Genomic DNA, 19,061 nt, shown 5'->3' with positions numbered 1-19,061 from the left:
ATGAACTTTTAAACAGTGTTGTAAAATTTCTGGTACTTCATTCCTTCTAAAATATTAGTCGAATACATGAGTGTAACATAATATTTAAATACAGTACAGTTCATTTTAGATTGAAAATTGTTATTGTCCCAACAAAACTTACATGAAATAATCATGTAACTATTATTTTTTAAACCATTATATCATTACTTGATTAATTCACAAAGAACACTGAATTGAGAAATTGATATGTGACAACAGCGTGAGCTAAATAACTAACGCACTTCAGTAGACAGACAGATAGTATTAACGGTGTACCTCCTCTACGAGTGCAAGATTTCTCCTTAAAAGAATAGTCGGTGCTTATCTGTACAACAAGTTTTATGGTCTACCTATTTGATTTTTAGCTGTGGTGATAAAAGGTTGAAACCAAATAATTAACATGCCAAGCGTATATTTTCGAGAAGAAAAAATTCAAATGGTGAAATAGTATTATAGGAACCATTCTATTGTAAAAATAATACAGTTATTTATTGCTGTTTTTGAAAATCGCCCAATTCCGACAGCGAAAATTCTGCGATCGATTATTAAAAACTTTGAAAATTTCGGTTGCATAAATACCTGTATGAAATGTCGTTCAACGGATCAACCACGATCGAAACAAATCTCTGTTGAACGCGAAGCATGCGAAATACAAGTTAGTTTAACTGCTGAAGAAACACCTTGTTGTTCGAGTAGACAAATTGCGGACGGTTGACCTAAAGAAGAGAACTGTAAGGAATATTTTAAAATGAAATGGATACAATTGCTATAAAGTGCAAACCAGCTGAGAACTTTTTCCAGACGAATAACTTTTAAAAAAATATTTTATTTTCCGATGAATCTTCATTTACAATCCATAAACGTCATAATCCATCTGTCGTCCGCTATTGGTCTAGGGAAAATAAACATTTGAGTATTGCTGCGGAAACACAATACCCAAAGAAATAAAATTTGTGGACTGGACTTTATAACGATAATATAATTGGTCCATTTTTTATTACGGGAAATCTGAATGAACGTTAGTATCTAGATTTATTACGAAATTAGAATATTTCATCAGTTCGAAACCTTGCGGTCAACTTCGCTGACGTCTGGTTTCAACAGGATGGTTGCCCAGCACATAATGGAATCGAAGTTACAAATTATTTGGAACAAAAATTCCCTTGACGATTAATATTTCTACACGAAACTATAAAATGGCCCCCTAGATCACCTGATTTAGCACTTTTGGATTTTTACTCCTAAGGAATGTTAATATCACAATTGTATTAGCATGAATTGTTTGACTCTGTAGTCGGGTACAGCCAAATCAGCTAAATGCAATGAGATTTGCTTCAGTTGATACATTCGGATTTCGTTTAGCGAAATGGTGGTTTAATCGAACATTTAATTGGTTTTAGATTTTTTTTAAAATACCCTTAATTTGAATTTATTTATTTATAATAATTTTTTTAGTTGGTTTTTTTCTAATAATAGTTATATAAATTTAATTATTGTTTTATTTTCAAGCTACCACAGCTAAATCTCTACAAGAATTGCATTTAAAACTGTTAGAGTTTTTCTTATGGTTTTCCGACGGAAAGTTATATAATATAATATATAATATATAATGTATACAAATAGTTTGTTTACAAATGTTCCATTCGATAAGACTTTAAAACTAATCAAAACAAAATTAGAGAATGCTCATACGTTGACAACTAGAACAAGACCAAATGTATCAGATTAAATTAGTAAATCAACTCACATTTATAAGACAAACTTCCCAATTTCTTGTCAAGGAAAAATTTTATCTTTTATACTATCAATATAGAAGTATATCTATAAAAAAAGTGTGTATTTAATTATAAAATACCTTAGTTTAAAAATCTCCACGGGCGGTCGCACGTGTTTTAAAAATAAAAACAAAATAATAATCACTTTTGGAATGAAAATTAAAATGAAGTTTACCCCGACAAAAGCAATATTTCCATTTCGCGAAATGAGATTTGTTTTTTTTTTTTGTTTGAAATATCGTTTTCGTGGTCACTGCCCCCGAGCTGTATCAAACTTGAAATTAAATTCCTGAATATTGAAATTAAGTCAATACGCTGCAGATATGTGATATTTTATGCTAACTTGTAAATAACGTATTGTCGAATATACCAAATTTTAGCGAGTTTGAAAATATATTATCGAGTAGTCGTAGATGAGTTGAATACAGTTTATGTAAGCGATACAAAAGTTAAGATTTTTGAGACCTTTGTCCAAACTAAGAATATTACTGCTAGTAGTTATATATAGCCACATAAATAAAATCTGCTTTGAAAATAAATTAAAAGATATGGGTAAGAAAATATGTTTTCTTCAGCTGATTATTTTTAAATAATTTCGAAATATATCATGTTTGAAGATCGCCTTAAAATAAACCTTACTTCTATTGGGTGGTTAGTCATTTCTACACTGGGAATTTAAAATTTAACGTTATAATTTTGGCTTTATTTAAAAAACCATAAGAAAAAGAGGATCGTCTAAATCATATTTATACCTTTTTAATAATTGTGTAATAAATGGTTTTAAGGCTTATTCGCATAGATCTGTGACTTGAAAAAAGCTCTTAAAAAAGCCTCTTAACGAATCAAATCGTACGATCTTGGTGGCTAGTTCAAATCAACTCCATATGAGGTGGCCATGTTCTCAAATTGTCTGTGCTGAATCTTCAATGCCGAAATATAAGAAATAAAAAAAGGAATAGAGGAGATGGAATGAAAACGGGAGAGAGCTTTACAAGAAGATAAGCTCGAAACAAAAAAGAAAATTAAAGAAATCCAGTAGAAGTAGAAAAAATAGGAAAAGAAACTGTTGTCCGGGAAAATCGAGAAGTTATCATACAAATTTGGCGGGGACGTAGGAAACCAACATCTAGTGACTTTAATTAGAACAATAAAAAATAAATTTCAACACACCGGTAATTTTGAAGATTGCAAAGAAGCTATCAGAACTTATTTAACGGATGGAGCATCGATGTGGTTCGAAAGCAAGAAAAACATATTAGTCTCATGGATGGATATTAATCTCGTGGGGATTGAGGCAGGTGTTGGCGCGGGAATGGCGCAAACATTTCTGACAGTAGGATTTTGATTGGCAAGTAAAGCGGACGATATTTTCTTTAAGAGAGATCTCCATGTCGAAGGTAACCATATGTTTTATTGTTTTCTATTGAGACAATTTGGTCTTTTTTAAATTTATATGGGTTCTCGAATAATTCTTGGTTTATAGAAGCAAATGGGCACTATGGGCTTAAGTTTTTAAAATCAACTTTGTGACCTAAAATATGCAAATGCTTTTGACCTAGAGCTGAAATTAAATCAGAACTGTGAACAGAAATGGAATGTTTATAAATCCTATTTTGGATTCTATGATTTGTTTGGCCTATATAGGATCGGAGGCAGTCTGCACAAGAAATTTCATACACTCCGTGTTCTTCATTTGGAATGTTGTCTTTGATTAATCGAACAAGAGATGAAAGTTATTGTTGGGGGGTAAATATTATCTTTATTCTTCTTGATTTAAGAATTTTGTCGATTTCAGTGACACCTTTGTTGTAAGAAAGAAAAACTTTGAATGATAAGTTAGCGAGACTCGGTATTACTTTAAAAGCCGATCTGTTTCCTTAACTGTTTATGAAAACGTTATGATAATCTTGTCAGAAATCGCCCTGATAAGAGACTAATAGAAAAATAAACAATAATTTTAATCAGATAATACGGAATAAGAAAAGCTAGATAAGCCGTAGATGCAGTTAAGCACATCATAGACACTGTAAAAAATGCAAGGAAAAAATGGCCATATTAGTAAAGTTTGAATGTACCTCCAAAACACTGGTATAAAGTAAAATCCGTTACCAGTTCCCTGCATATTATTTTTACAATTCAGCTCTTCCCTCAAATCTCGAAAACATTTGAAAGTTTTTTGTGTTTTGACGTTTTAGGATTGGCCAAATTTTTTATGTAAATAGGAGTAAACAAATCTATAACAGCGTGGTTTTTTAAAACTAAAATGTCTTTTAATGAAAGACATTATTCGATTTAAAATACAGACAAATGAGGTCTTAGGACTGACTTATAATAAAAGAATATATACTTGATCAGTAAGAAAATAAATGTGTAGAAGAAAGAAAGAAGACGTTTAGAACTGCCCTTAATATAGTTGAGCATAGTTGTGCCTGAACCGACAATAAAGGACTAAACACTAGAATAAAAAAAGAAGAAACACCAAAATCGTTTAACCAGTTTACTTGGCGAGTTTTTTAAAGTGGCTAAAACAATACTATTTCTTTCTTTTTTGCTAACAGGAGTCAATAATATAAATCTACAACATTGATAAGTATTTTAATTTAGTATTTAAGAAATATCGGAATTGACTTAGAATTATGCGCTCTACTTATTTTACATTACAGATGTTATAATTACTTAGGGGACGTTTACCATTAGGTTGATGTTGTTGCTAAACTAGTCTACTAAATAATTATACATACATTACCATACTGATCACTGTTGTCTCTGGAATAAACAGAATAATATAGCAGTGCTGTGGATAGATAGCGAAATTTCGTTATATAATGATCGTTCGCTCCTTATTTGCACGTATATATTATTCACTAATTTTTTTTTATAGCGCACCTCTTTTCTACTCGTACAACTTAAAACACGTCCAACAAATAACAGTAAAACACGTCCAACAAAGACATCAATATTACAAACGATGATAACTGACTAGTTTTCATATTATTTAACACTTTGGCCGCCATGCCAAATTAGTGCAGAGTTCCGTTGGTCCACGACATTTTTTTCTTTAAACTATCTCTAACTTACTTAATTAAAATAGTAAACAACATTTTTGAAAAAATATTAGTGCGCATGTATATTTGGTTTGTGTGCCAAAAGTACACAAGCACCGCAGAGAATGGAAAATGTCTCTGTGTGCCACGTGTATACTTTTATATACACATTTAAGAGGGCAGTTACCACGTCTAACCTTGACAAAAACGTTGATGATCAGTAACTCGAGAACACGAGAACGTCAGTTGCAAAGAAACATTTGCAACGTGCTTTAATACATGAATTATTGTGCATAATGTCTTACTAGAAAGAACCACGGAGATTGCAGAGTTTATGGGATGACAATATGAGCGATGATACCGAAGACCCATAGCACACTACACAACTCAGATAATGATCCTGTTTAGAGCTTAATTGCTGACTGTAGTGTACATAGATAAAATTACACCCAAATTGGTAGCAGGGATAGTCAAGGTCAAATCACGTTCGGATTTCGCTCCCATTCGTTTGGGGGCGCTGTTAGTCTCGTTCATGCGCGGAAGGAGTGTGCTGTGGTCAATTCAAAGCTGAGTTTAGACAAATACGGCGCCATATTTGTATTTGTTTTATTTTTTATAATTTATTTTATAATTTAAAATTTTTTATATAAGTAGTGCAAAAAGGTACAATTTTAGACAATTTTTTATTATGGCATCGAACACATTATATGGAATACCAATGGAAATACGAAAAAATGAACAAAGAAGAAGATGTTGTGTTTCAGATTGCATGGATACTACTAGCAAGCAAAACCGTTTTCCAAGTCCACGAAATTATATGGATATGTTTGATAAATGGGTGAGTGCTGTTAAGAGTCCTAAATTCGAGAATGCTGCAACGGAAAGTATTTATAACAATTTTTATTCACATAAAACTTGACATAACAATGACGAAACAATTATTTAAATACTGACCAGTTGTTGTTACAGCATTAAGAAAAATAAATTATACTACACTTGGCTTATATTATTAATATTTCTTGTAACACATATAACATTTCTTGTAACATTTTTATAAATAAAGTTTTTATTATGAAAAAGACAGTCAAGATTTAATTTCACGTACAAAGCGTCTATGTATCTGTTTATACGTATTTCGCCTTAATAAGGCTCATCAGAACAGATATTCATAGGCGTTCTCAACGTGAAAAATAAATCTTTCCTGTCTTTAAGAAGCAACACTAAAATGGCTTCGAAACGGACGCAATAGCGACATCTCGCACCCTCAGTGCAAGACTGCAGTAAGTCAAAATAAGTAAGTTTCGAGATAAAGACGATTTTGTTTATTTTCGTGCTAATATCGGTGAAATAAGACACGAAGTTTTAAGAAAAATTAAGATTTAATTATAATTTTGCATGCTTTTCGTCCTATATTACATTAACCAAAAATAGAAATTTAAATAAAATAATATTAATGCTAAAAAAATTAGGAATTTTAAAGGTACAACACTTTTGCACGGAGAAAATTGTTAATCACTACACATTTAGTATTAGAATTTTAAAGTTACAACACTTTTGCAGGGAGAAAATTGTAAAAAGTGTATACACATTTTCTGTTAGTTGTTGTCCTCTTCTCGTATATCATCTTGGGCTAAAATATTTTTATAAAAAATATGGTGGGCTTCTGGTATGATACCCGAATGACATAAGTATACCAAATCTTTCTTTTTGGCAATTTGATAATTCCCGGGGATTGGTATATACGTTTAATAAATTCAAATAAATCATGAGGTTAGTAAAGAAAAAATAATCCCCAACAGCAATCGAGGTTTAGTATGGTATTAAACTTTACATTTAATAGATTAAAAGAAATCAGATAGCTACCTAGAATAAATAGGTACCTAATAAAACGGCTTATCGCTAGCGGCAATTTAATCTTTCTATCTCAGCACATATGTTTCTGATAGCCACAATTCCTTCGGTTTGTAATGACAATGTCATAAAAAGCTAGAAAAATTATTTGTAAAATTTTCAATATTTTTATTTAAATTCAAAACAAAAGGACTGTAATAAAAATATGCTAATCAGGCTACTTTGAGTACAGTGATTAACAAAAGGATTGAAATTCACCTTAGTAAAAGTTGGGAATTACGGTGGGATAATATGATAAGACAATCGCCCCGGAAGGTTACATGAAGATTTAATACAATTTGGGATTTAGTTTTTATAGAACAAGTTTTCTGAGAATAGATATTTTTAACCTGCCAGTATTGTTAATACACAAGTTTTAAGATAACTGTTTTTCCTGTCATGTGAAAAAATACCTTTTGGCTGTAAATAATTAGTCTTAATTTATGTGTTTTTTATCCAATCTAATAAATAAATGGTCAAACGACATCGCACACATTTTATGGAAAATATAATGTCACACAAAGCACATAAAACTTACATGAATAAAGTGATCTCGTAAATCTTTGTTTATTGTCTCGGTCATTAATGGATTACGTAGACACGCTGTATAATAAAATTAAACACCACAGATATAGCACCTTCACGACGGTTCGGGACCCCGAGGTCCTGTACATGTAATGATCTAAAATTTTTGTAGAAATCTTTCTTGACTTTCCCAATATTCGAAATGCGTATTTTCACTATTAGTCAACCGATGTCGATAGTTCAAAGAGCGCCTTGTGTAGAATTTTGCGGCAAATCTCATAGTAACCGAAAGGAAGTTCGTGACCCGGGCGATCCTAGCCGTAATATAATTATAATTTTGATCGTAACACGGTACGTACCGCGGAGGTCTTCCGATCTTCTTAAGTTTCGTGTCAAAATTGCAGTATTGTATTCATCTTTGAAGGTAAGCTATTATTACCTATAGATTTATTTATAGTTTTTACACAAAACTACACTAAATAGTGTATGAATAAAATCTTGATACAGGACGCCCGTGGCCCGAATCGTATTTTAATAGTTTCAGTGGAAATACCACCCGTCGTGAATGTGATAGATATTAAAATAACAAATATCTTACTTTTTTCGTGCCTTTCATTGCTTGTTATCGAAACCATTGCAATGTTCCGTGCAAAACTGTTGTAACTGTTGCAAAACTGTTACATTAGAACAGTTTTGCACGGAACTTATGTACAAAAACGCAAAATAGTTAAACTGTTGTTGTTGTGATATTTAGCCGGTTAAGCATTTGAAAGTTACTAAAGTTTTACAGGGGATAGCTAAGCATGTTTACAATCGAATTCCATGATTACTTCATTTTCATAAAATTTTGAGTTAATGCAGTCTTGCACTGAGGGTGCGATCTGATAATAAATCTTCATCACTTTGACATTTTAATGTAATGGAAAATAAATATAGTCTCAACATAACAAGAAAACCCAAAAAGTGTACGAAAAATATTTATTATCGTATATGATAAGGATTTTTCTTGTTATTTTAGGATTATATCGATTTTCCTTTACTTTAAAATGAGTTCACAATCCTAGGCAATATTACTAAACTTTTTAATTTAGCGCCCTGTATATATAGTTACGCTCTTGGTCACTGGGTGATGCGCCATCATTGTTTTATTCGTTAACACGGAAGTTTCAATGCTATGTGGTAGTGTGCTATGGTAGTGTATTGACTTATAGCGAACTCAGGGTAAAAAGACGTAGGATTTGAGGGTTAGAAGTTTTTTCTTTTGCATATTGTATAAAATGTAAGAGTTTATTTACCGAGTGTTTCAAATCATTACTTATTGAATGTTATTATTTACCAAAGTTTATAATTGTTTCTTAATAGGTAATGAAAATTTAGTATCAACAATTTAAAAAATCATAATAATAATTGTAGTTTGAATAAATCCTTTGAAATTTTTTTTCCGGCTTACAATAACACAAGGAATATGAACCAGCGTAAAAACTACGAACTTTTCTAACCATGTTTTTTTTTCTGAATCTGAGGATTCTGAAACAAATTGTTCGTCAAATGTTGAGACAAGAGAAACATGTTGTGTCGGATTTGGGCGTAGTTGTTGTAGATCCTAAAGACTTCGATTTTCATGGGGATATTGATTTGAAATGGGGACATTAATCTGTGGCTTATTTCTTATTAGAAAAACCACAATTTGACATTAAAATGCTCACAATTTTGTTTATTTTGACGTTTGGTTTTGGTTTGATTTTGAAAAAGAGCATTTGGTTGTTAATACTAAAAGAATATACAACTAATATACAACAAAGACAATACACGATGATTCGCCACTTTGCATTTTGCAATACTGCAACACACTTAATAGGTATACAAAATTTCACACGAATACGTTATTTTTATATTTTTTAATTCTGCATTTTTGACATAATATTCTTAATCAGCGACCCAAAAACGTATAAAAATAGAGTTTATATATTTATAGGGTTTTTAGACCATCTCTTCGTGATAAATGATAAACTCATACCCATAAGAACACTTAAGATCGCCAGCCTTTTGAATTAGTTTATCGGCAGTGACACTTAAAAACGGAGTATTGTGTGGTATTTTGGACATTTACCGGTAATATTTGTAGAAGTTGGATTCCAACAAAACACAAGCAGCAATCAGGATGTATTACAACAGAACTGTTTACAAAACAGTTTAACCATTTTTTGAGCAGTACAAAACCTACAACTGAATCACCTGTTCTCCTAGTCTTTAATGGGCATTCAAGCCACACCAGAAATATTGACATTATCGAGAAGGCTAGGCAGAACCATGTTACAATTTGCTCCTTACAACCTCATTTAACTCATAAGTTGCAGTCCTTACATAAGTCTTCTTTGTCTTCTTTAAAGAATTATTATGGCCAAGAGATTAGACAATGGTTATTAATAAACCAACGCCCTCTAAAACATTTGGCATAATAAAGCTGTTTGACAAGGCAATAAAGTGTCAAATGACAGAAATAGTTAGCAATAGGTCCAAGATGCAACTGTAATTTTTCTACTGGATAGAAACACGTTTTCTGATGCTGATACCGTTGCAGAAGCCCAAAAAGAGAAGCCTATTGATCTAAATGATAAAGTCTGTACATTTGATGATCCTGTTAAAACTTCTTCGAAGAACACACTTGATGAGGAAAATCCTTAATCTTATCACCTGGCGACACATTTAAGTTGGTAGAACCTCTTCTCCTACCTCTTCCATTTTCCTCATCTAGTTTTCTTTGAAATCCTTCTACAGTTTACACAAGCCCTTCCAAGTCTGGTATGTGCTCAAACTAATCAAAAAATCATCGGGAAGAGGCCGCAAGCCCTGCAAGTCAGCCATAATCACTTTGTCTCCTTATAAAGACTTAGAGGCAGAAATTGCTAAAAAAGTTCTGTCAGGAAAAAAGATCAAACACGCCAAAGAAAAATGGAAGAAGACTGGAACAAAAAAAAGATGTTAAAGACTAAAAAAAAAACTTGCAGAAAGAGTATAAAAAGCATAAACTTATCTCTCAACTTAAGAGACAATTAGATTTTGACATATACAAGGGATGATCATCTGAGGATAAAGATCATTTGTCTCTGAAATCAGTCTCTTCAATCGTATTCGTTGTAGGACTTGGACAATCACCGGATGAATCGAATGTGATGTGCATCTTCTACAACGAACAATGGTCCAAGTTACTGACGTATAAACAGTGTATCAAACGTCTAATGTGTCAATGTTAACTAACTGACAAAACTACGATATTTCCCAGATAGGTGGAAAGAGGCACACGTAATAATGATTGCAAAACCTGGTAAAAACGGCATATTTCCGCAAAATTACAGACCTATCAGCTTATTATCATCTATAAGCAAGATAGCGGAAAGAGTCATACTAAAAAGACTCAATGAAGAATCACAAATGCTAGGAACCATACCAGAGGCTCAATTCGGGTTCAGAAGCGAACACTCCTGTGAATTACAGGTACTACGACTTACAGAATTCATCACCAAAGGATTTAATGAAAAAATGTACACAGCTACAGCTTTTCTGGACGTTAGCAAAGCCTTCGACAGAGTCTGGCACCATGGACTCATCTATAAAATGAATGAATTTGGTTACAGTGAGGCGATGACATGCCTCCTTGCGTCATATCTTGCCAACAGAAGGTTTAGAGTTCGAATAGGGGCAACCCTATCCGAAGTCGGGACCCTGGAGGCGGGTGTGCCTCAGGGAGCGGTGCTGTCACCGTACCTGTACACCATCTATACGGCCGACACGCCAAAAGAGCCAGGCTCTCTGTTGAGTCTTTACGCTGACGACACAGCAATAGCTTTTAGCTGGAGAAACTCGGACCATGCAGCTAATCATTTGCAAAGAGCACTAAACAGATTCCAAAGATGGTGCATAAAATGGAAAATAGCCCTAAATCCAGACAAAACACAGGCTGTAATGTTTAGTCACAGAAGAAGTGTACAAAATCGCGAAATTACAATCGAAAACACCCCAGTAGACTGGACCAACCAGGCTAAATACCTAGGGGTACATCTAGATAAGAAGCTAACGTTCACTGAGCACATCAATCAGCAAATACGCAAAGCCAAAGCGTTGAAAAGTCAGCTCTCAACACTTATTGGAAGGAAAAGTAAACTACGATTTAAAACCAAAATTAGGGTTGCGAATAGTATTATCCTGCCAGTCCTAACATATGCATCCGCTGCGTGGGGACACACCTGTAAAACAAACAGGAAAAAGATACAGACTACTCAAAATCAAATAGTCAGAGATGCCCTTAAGATACCAAGGTACGTACCCTTGAGATATGTATATAGAGACTCAGGACAAACAAGAATCCTACGCATGCTAGACGAGAGAGCATATGAAATTTTCAACGGACTAAGAAACCACCCCAGCAGAATGTTAAGAGAGCTGACTAACTACAATGAAAACACAAGGACGGTACACAGAAGACCAAAATAACAGATAGCTCGATATAGGGAGAACCCGAACGAATAAATAAAGAATCAGATGGTTGCAAGAAGAACGAACAAAGAAATGCAGTCAATCAGAAAACACACCAAAAAAACTCTGGCGAGAGGGTACGCATTTCTTTTTTAGGTTTTTAGGTGTTTAGGTAATTATAAGTCCAATATACACCGGGGTGTGTGAGAGCATTATACACTTGGGAATGCACACCCCAATACACGCACACAAATAGGATTAAGGAAAAAAGGAAAGAATTGTTGCCCAGGCATTTTATAGTCCCGAAGCCACAAGGAAGTCCACAAAAAAAAATGTGTTTTTTGATTAAATAACGTAAATTCATATTGATATATTCATACTTTTCATTAAACCGTTTAACGTAAATTTACCTTATATAGCAAATAATAGAAGGGGGCCCGCCAGGCCTTCTATATACCGCTCCGCGGACTAGGCCCTTAAGGCAGATCGAAATGAAAGATCTACTCACGAAATCCGAGCACTGAGGTCATGTGCGGCATACATGGGCTTGGTGGCCGGACCCCTCTCGGGTGCTCAGCCGGCGAGGAGAACAAAATTTATTTTGCCAAATCGGCGGCTGAGTGACCGAGCACACACTCTTTTCCGGACATAGAGTCATCAGCTCAGGCTGATGGCTCTATGATCGGAACACACGCTCTTTTTTCTTTTTTTAGGGACTTAAGTCCCGACGTAAAGCTAGAGTAAAATCAATAGAGTCAGTAAAGTAAATAGGGAGAAAAGCCTAGATGAGGCTACCCCTACAGTTAGGTGGCATAACCACATTCACTAAAAACCGAGGATGTCCTATTACCCAGGGCATCTTAAGTAAATTTCAAATCTTAAGCCTCCTCACGTAAGTCACACGATGAGGAGAGGTGGTGGAAAAGCCTGGGGGTCAGATAGGTACCACTTCGACTAGCGAAGTGTGACCGGTTTGATCTTCGGACATGTGGATCCCATTCTTACATTGGTATACACATGTTCCTAGGGGCAGGGTTGATCACTGCGTGTGTGTGTGTTAACTAACTGACTGACTGAATTTTGTTAATAAACTAGATTTAAACCTAAAACAATCATAGGCCTACGCCTTTTATGAAAAAGCTAATTTATTTTTGTATTTAAGCCACTTAAAAGTCAGATTTGCACACAGTTTGTTAATCAATCTATTTTAAAAATGAAATAAATTTATGTATTTATTTAATTGTGAATTATTTTGAAATACGAGAAAAAAAAAGGGGTCCGAATTTATAGCACTTTTTTAAGTGCCTATTTTGTAAACTCCTGTAAAAATTAGCAGAGTCATGTAATATATATTTTTAGAATATTTCAAACTCAGAAAAGTTTATTAGAAGCAATAAACAAAATGTTTAAAGAAAAAAGTTAAGATTTATTAAATTTTACAAAACTTAAATGTGTGGTGTAATTATAAACAATATTAACAATTTAGTAATAATCAGATATAAAATTTCATTAATCCACATATATACGAGTACTAATAACGCGCTATAAGAAATATTCTCTACTTACTGTCGGCACTCGCCAAATGCCAAGCGCCCTTTTTTTTAAATTCCTTTTTATTTTTTTTTCTTTAGATTTTTTATTTTATCTTCTATTTAAAAGCCCGTTCTAAGTAACGGTTATTTGCGAAATTACACACCTCGGCATGGAAAGGTGTGGTAATAGAACAGACATCAGAGGCAAACGCACATTTCCGCCGAATCCACAGGGAACGAGTAACAAAACACACTTTTCAAAATTGCTCGTAAAAATAGAACTAACGTTAAGCAGTTTTACATATGTATTACAATCGATTACTTTTTCTTTCAAACAACATGTTTGAAATTTTAGTCACTTGGAACATTTATTTATATACCGGACATAACTACCTGTTCTATGATATTCACGATGCTTTTGAATTTTTATTAAAATTATATTTATACATAATCTTATTATTACCAAATTTTTGTAAATGATGTAGCCTAAAAAGTATTTCAGGCCTGAAAAGTTTTTTGGATACTTCGACTCGAAAGCGATTGAGAGTTATCCATAAATGATTCGAAATCTATATAATATAAAGTAGTTATACAGCACAACATGACGACGAAGATATACAGTTTTTTAATTCTCTAATTTTTCTCTTCAATTATGGACCGATTAATGAAAGAGGGTTTGGGAGCAACTTTTGAGAATATGATTTAGCGATAGCAATCCAGTCCAATTGACTGTAATGGCGGTCTATTTTTAATTCCAGTTCGCTCATTATAGTGCCACTGGAATAGTGGCCAATCCAGTGCTTGATTACATGTTGGACCAGTCATGAAAACATTGTCGCTATAGTGTTACCGATCTTACAGATTTGAATGACTGAAATATTGTATACATAATAATCTAGACGCAGCACTGGGAAGCGAGAACGAGAGATTCAACTAATAATCGCGCAAGTTTGAATCGAGCTGCTTTCAATTACGATTTGTCCATTGACTACAGTAATTACCAATGTGTTACTATTGGTTATATGGACCTGGTTTGCTCTTATTTTAAGGCATTAAAATACAAATATAAAGCCAATGGATTATGTTGCGCAAATGGGAAAGTGAAATTGATACCATTGGATCCACCACCAGAGCTATTGTACTCATTTTGATTTCATTGATATTAGCAACAATTCGTTCACAGAATGAAATTGCACTTGCACTGCGACGGGAATCGCAGCAACTTTGCTTGAAGGTGGTGGAACAGCCCATTTAGCACTAAAATTGCCATTAAACATGCACAGCAACGAAACTCCAACCTGCAACATTTCGAAGAACTCTGCAATGGCAAAGGTTTTGCAGCAATGTGAATTGATTGTTTGGGATTAATGTACGATGGCACATAAAAATCTTTAGATACTTTATATAGAACCTTACAAGATCTACGAAGCAATCATAACCCATTTGGTGGTGCAATGATTTTATTAGCAGGAGATTTTCGTCACAGATTGCCAGTGATTCCACGATCAACGCCAGCTGATGAACTCAATGCATGTTTAAAGTCCTTCAATTTGTGGAAGCATGTCAAAGTATTACACTTAAGCAAGAATATGCGTGTTGAGTTAAAAAATGATCAATCTTTAGACATATTCTCTAAACAACTTATTGACATTGGTAATGGCAAATTTCCTATAGATACCTTGACTGGTTGCATTAACTTTCCTCAAAGCTTTTGTCAGTGAACTCGATCAAAAGTTAAACTACAGATGTTGCTCAAAATTACAGAAACCATGATTGGTTTAGCGAACGGGCTATATTGGCTGCAAAAAACAAAGATGTAAATGAAATAAATTTTAAAATTCAAGTACAAATTACAGGCGAATTGAGGATATATAAATCAGTTGATTCGGTTACTAACCAAGATGATGTCGTCAACTATCCTCCTGAATTTTTATACACGCTGGATTAACCAGGATTGCCACCTCACAATCTTCAATTAAAGGTTGGATCGGTAGTTATAATGTTGAGAAATATCAACCAACCTCGTCTTTACAACGGCTTACGATTAGATAAAAAAATTATTTAACAACGTGATAGAAGCAACTACATTGAAAGGAAAGTATAAAGGAGAAGACGTTTTGATACCACGCATCTCAATGATTCCGACTAATGTACAATTTGAATTTAAACGACTACAGTTTCCAGTGCGGCTTGCTTTTGCTATGATTATAAATAAGTCCCAGTGGCAATCATTAGGTGTTTGTGGTATTAATCTAGAAAACCCACGTTTCTCACATGGTAAATTGTATGTTGTCTGTTCCCGTGTTGGAAAACCTTCAGATTTGTTTGTATATTCATCAGGTAATCAAACAAAAAACATTGTATATCATAAAGCACTACAATAAAAATTAAACAAATTTTTGTTAATAATTATGATTCACCCGAGCTGACCCTCACACACCACCCTATCATCATGGTGACGGTTCTGTTCAGGAGAATGAAAGAAATAAACTGCCACGTTCCAAATCTATTTGACAGAACGAAGTCTGTCGGGTCCGCTAGTCTTCGATAAAAATGAAAAGATTAATTTTCATTTTAAGAATTGGCTTTAGTAACTACCTATTTATTTTATTTTATATTCTCGAATCAGTGCCACACTAAACAATATTATCACCAGCAGCAACTATTTATTTATCATATGAAAATCAGCAGACTTAAGTCACATTTATTATAGTCTTTTTTTTTTTTTTTTTTTTTTTCTTTTTATGGCTTCGGCAGTTTGCCATACAGTCAGTTACATGATATTTTAATCTCATTAGGCGCAGTAAAAAGTTTGTGAGTAATTTGCAATCGAATAGAATAAAATAGATTTAATATATTTTAATTTTAATATATAACATACACAGGAGAACTAGGCCACGGTAAATAGGATTAAACATATAAAGGAGAGAAAACAAAGGTAAAAAGTAAAAACAATTTTTTTTAACTAAAGAAAAATATTACATTTGGTCAAAAAATCGATTATGCAATCGTAAATTAATCTATTTTGAGTCGCTAGGGCAGATAAAACGTTAAACGGAGATTTACCGGTAATATGAACTATATTATTGTATAATAAGGTGGATTCCAAATTATATTTGGCACAACCAAAAATTGCATGATCTAGGTCACCTTCTACTCCACATTCCACACAGTTTTTACTTTCGATCACATGAATCCTTGCAAGATGAGCAGGAAAACAAGCATGTCCAAATTTAAGCCTACATATGGTTGTTATATAACGCCTAGGGACATTATAAGTTCTGTGCCAATGTGCAACAGGGACAGTTGTGTGTAAAGAAGTGTATCTATTTGGGTTGGTAAAACAAAACTCAGACCATAGATCACTCCATTTATATTTTAAAACTGCCTTGCGAGAAGCAACCAAATCAGAAATACTGGGTAGATATTCTGTGGTATCCACTGAATAAATACTTAATTTGGCTAGTTGGTCCACACGTTCATTATGTTTAATTCCACTGTGTGCTTTTGCCCATATAAATATCACATTTTTTTTATTTTCCTTAAAGTGTTTAACTAATTTTTTAATTAATATTATGTAGGGATTGGAGTATGTGGTTGGAAAAAAAGGTTGGTTAATGGCTGTGAAAACTGACATGGAATCTGAAACAATAATAACGGAGGATTCCCTGTTAGAAACAAAAAGTAGGGCTTGATATATGGCAATTGCTTCCGCACTAAATATAGAAATATTTGCTTTTAAGGCTGTTTTAGCAGTTCAAGTACACTGCGATTTGAAATGGGCGTATCACTTACTTTTCTACACTGCTTACGTGAGACCATCTTTACTCAGTGCCGCCGGCCAACGGGTAGTTTAATGACAACAAATACATTATTCTCCATTCAAATTAGTTTTAACACGAACTAATTGACCGTACGTTCATGAGATTTGACGTCACGAAGGCGATAACGATGAAACTAAGCGCCGATGATGAGTAACACGTTTCACTATTAGATTGCAGTATTTTTTAGCAATTTTCTTTAAAGTTGGAACACGCTTTTCTCGATTATTACTGGACACAGAAAGGTGAAACAAAAATCAACGATTACATAAAAAAAAACTCTTTCGAGTGATGGGCGTAAAAAGTTTGGTTATAATAGAACGTTAAACAGTATATTCCAATTTTTCAACAGAAGTTTCAAAAAAATAAAAAAAGTAAAACCATCAGTTTAAAGGCAACCTAATTTCGAATAACGTGTCCAAATTTCGAGACATTTTGTCGGTAAATAACAGAGAAAACACTGTCCCTAGGTTTTGGTGCACCGATAAAACAGCCTTAATTTGAACATTTTTTCTACCTTCTCCATGGGGATGTAAAAGGCACATCCTGTACCGTCTTTTGATTTGGAGGCATCCGTGTAGATAGTACTGTAGTAATCCCAATTGGATAAGATGCTTGTTATAATGTTGTTATTTGCTCTTCCAGTGTTAACATAATTTGGTTTAATAAATTTAACGCTATAAAAAAGAGCTTCAAAATCATTTATATCTGTATGTGATTTTAAATTAATAGCTTCATCAGCACAAACTGTGTTTTCTCTAAGAGCTTCACATAGGGTTGGAGAATTTTTCTTTATCCAATATTTATTCGTTAAATCATAATTGTTTAAATTTATTAATTCGGTATAAAGGAAAATGTTCTGGTGTTTAATTTTCAGTAAAAATTTTTCGGTTCAAAAATGTCTTCTAAGAGAAATTGGAGGCTCAAGTGCTTCAACATAAAGGGGCTCAATAGGAGTTGTCTTCATGGCACCAATACAGATACGCAAACACTGGTTTATAAATATGTTTAATTTGTTTAGTAAGTTCTTGCTGGCAGATCCATATAACCAACATCCATAATCTATGATAGAGCGAATGTACGTTCTATAAAAAAGTAAGGAAGTCTGAACATCTGTTCCCCGCCAAGTTTTTGTTGTCATTTTCAGAAAGTTTAGGCCTTTTTCACATCTATTTAACATATATTCTATGTGAAATTTCCATGTGAGCTTGTGATCCAGTATAATGCCCAAATATTTAATTACCTTTTTAAAAGGAATTTCTCGCTGTTTTACTATAAATGTTTCGATATTGGGAATATTATGTCTACTGAAAATGGTCATTGCTAATTTTGTGGCCGACAGCTGAAGGTGATTTTCTTCCAACCATATTTCTACAACGTTGTAGGTATCCATTAATAATCCAAAAGCTTCATCTCTCTTCTTTGTTTCACAGTAAATGCTGAAGTCATCTGCATATTGGATGATCTTAAAAGGATATTTTTCCAACTTTAATTTATGTAGGTCAGCTGTGTATAAATTGAAAAGAAAAGGACTTAAGACAGCTCCTTGTGGAATTCCTGTAAAAACATATCTTGGGCCTAATAAATGGTTGTTAAACTCCCTGACATAAACATGTCTTTCTGAATATAATCCGATAATAGCATACACTATTGCTTTAGGAATGTTAAAATCAATAATCATTTTTTTACTCAAAATATTTAAGCTTAAGGTGTCATATGCTTTCTCAATATCAATAAAAATTGTTGGAAGAAAGTTATTTCTAGGGAAATTATTTTGAATATTTGTTACTAAGGTTGTAAGTGCATCTAGCGTACCCACTCCTCTTTTGTATGCAAATTGACAGGGCGTAAGCAGGTCTTTTTTATGTAGCCACCATTCCAGCCTATGTTTTATCATACGTTCGAAAGTTTTCTGCACACATGATAGCAGAGAAATTGGTCTATAAGAATGGGCCAAGTTAGGATCTTTACCTTGTTTAG

The sequence above is a fragment of the Diabrotica undecimpunctata genome, chromosome 9, assembly GCF_040954645.1.
Source record: "Diabrotica undecimpunctata isolate CICGRU chromosome 9, icDiaUnde3, whole genome shotgun sequence".
Lineage (NCBI taxonomy): Eukaryota > Metazoa > Arthropoda > Insecta > Coleoptera > Chrysomelidae > Diabrotica > Diabrotica undecimpunctata.
Note: the sequence above shows the minus strand (reverse complement) of the source record.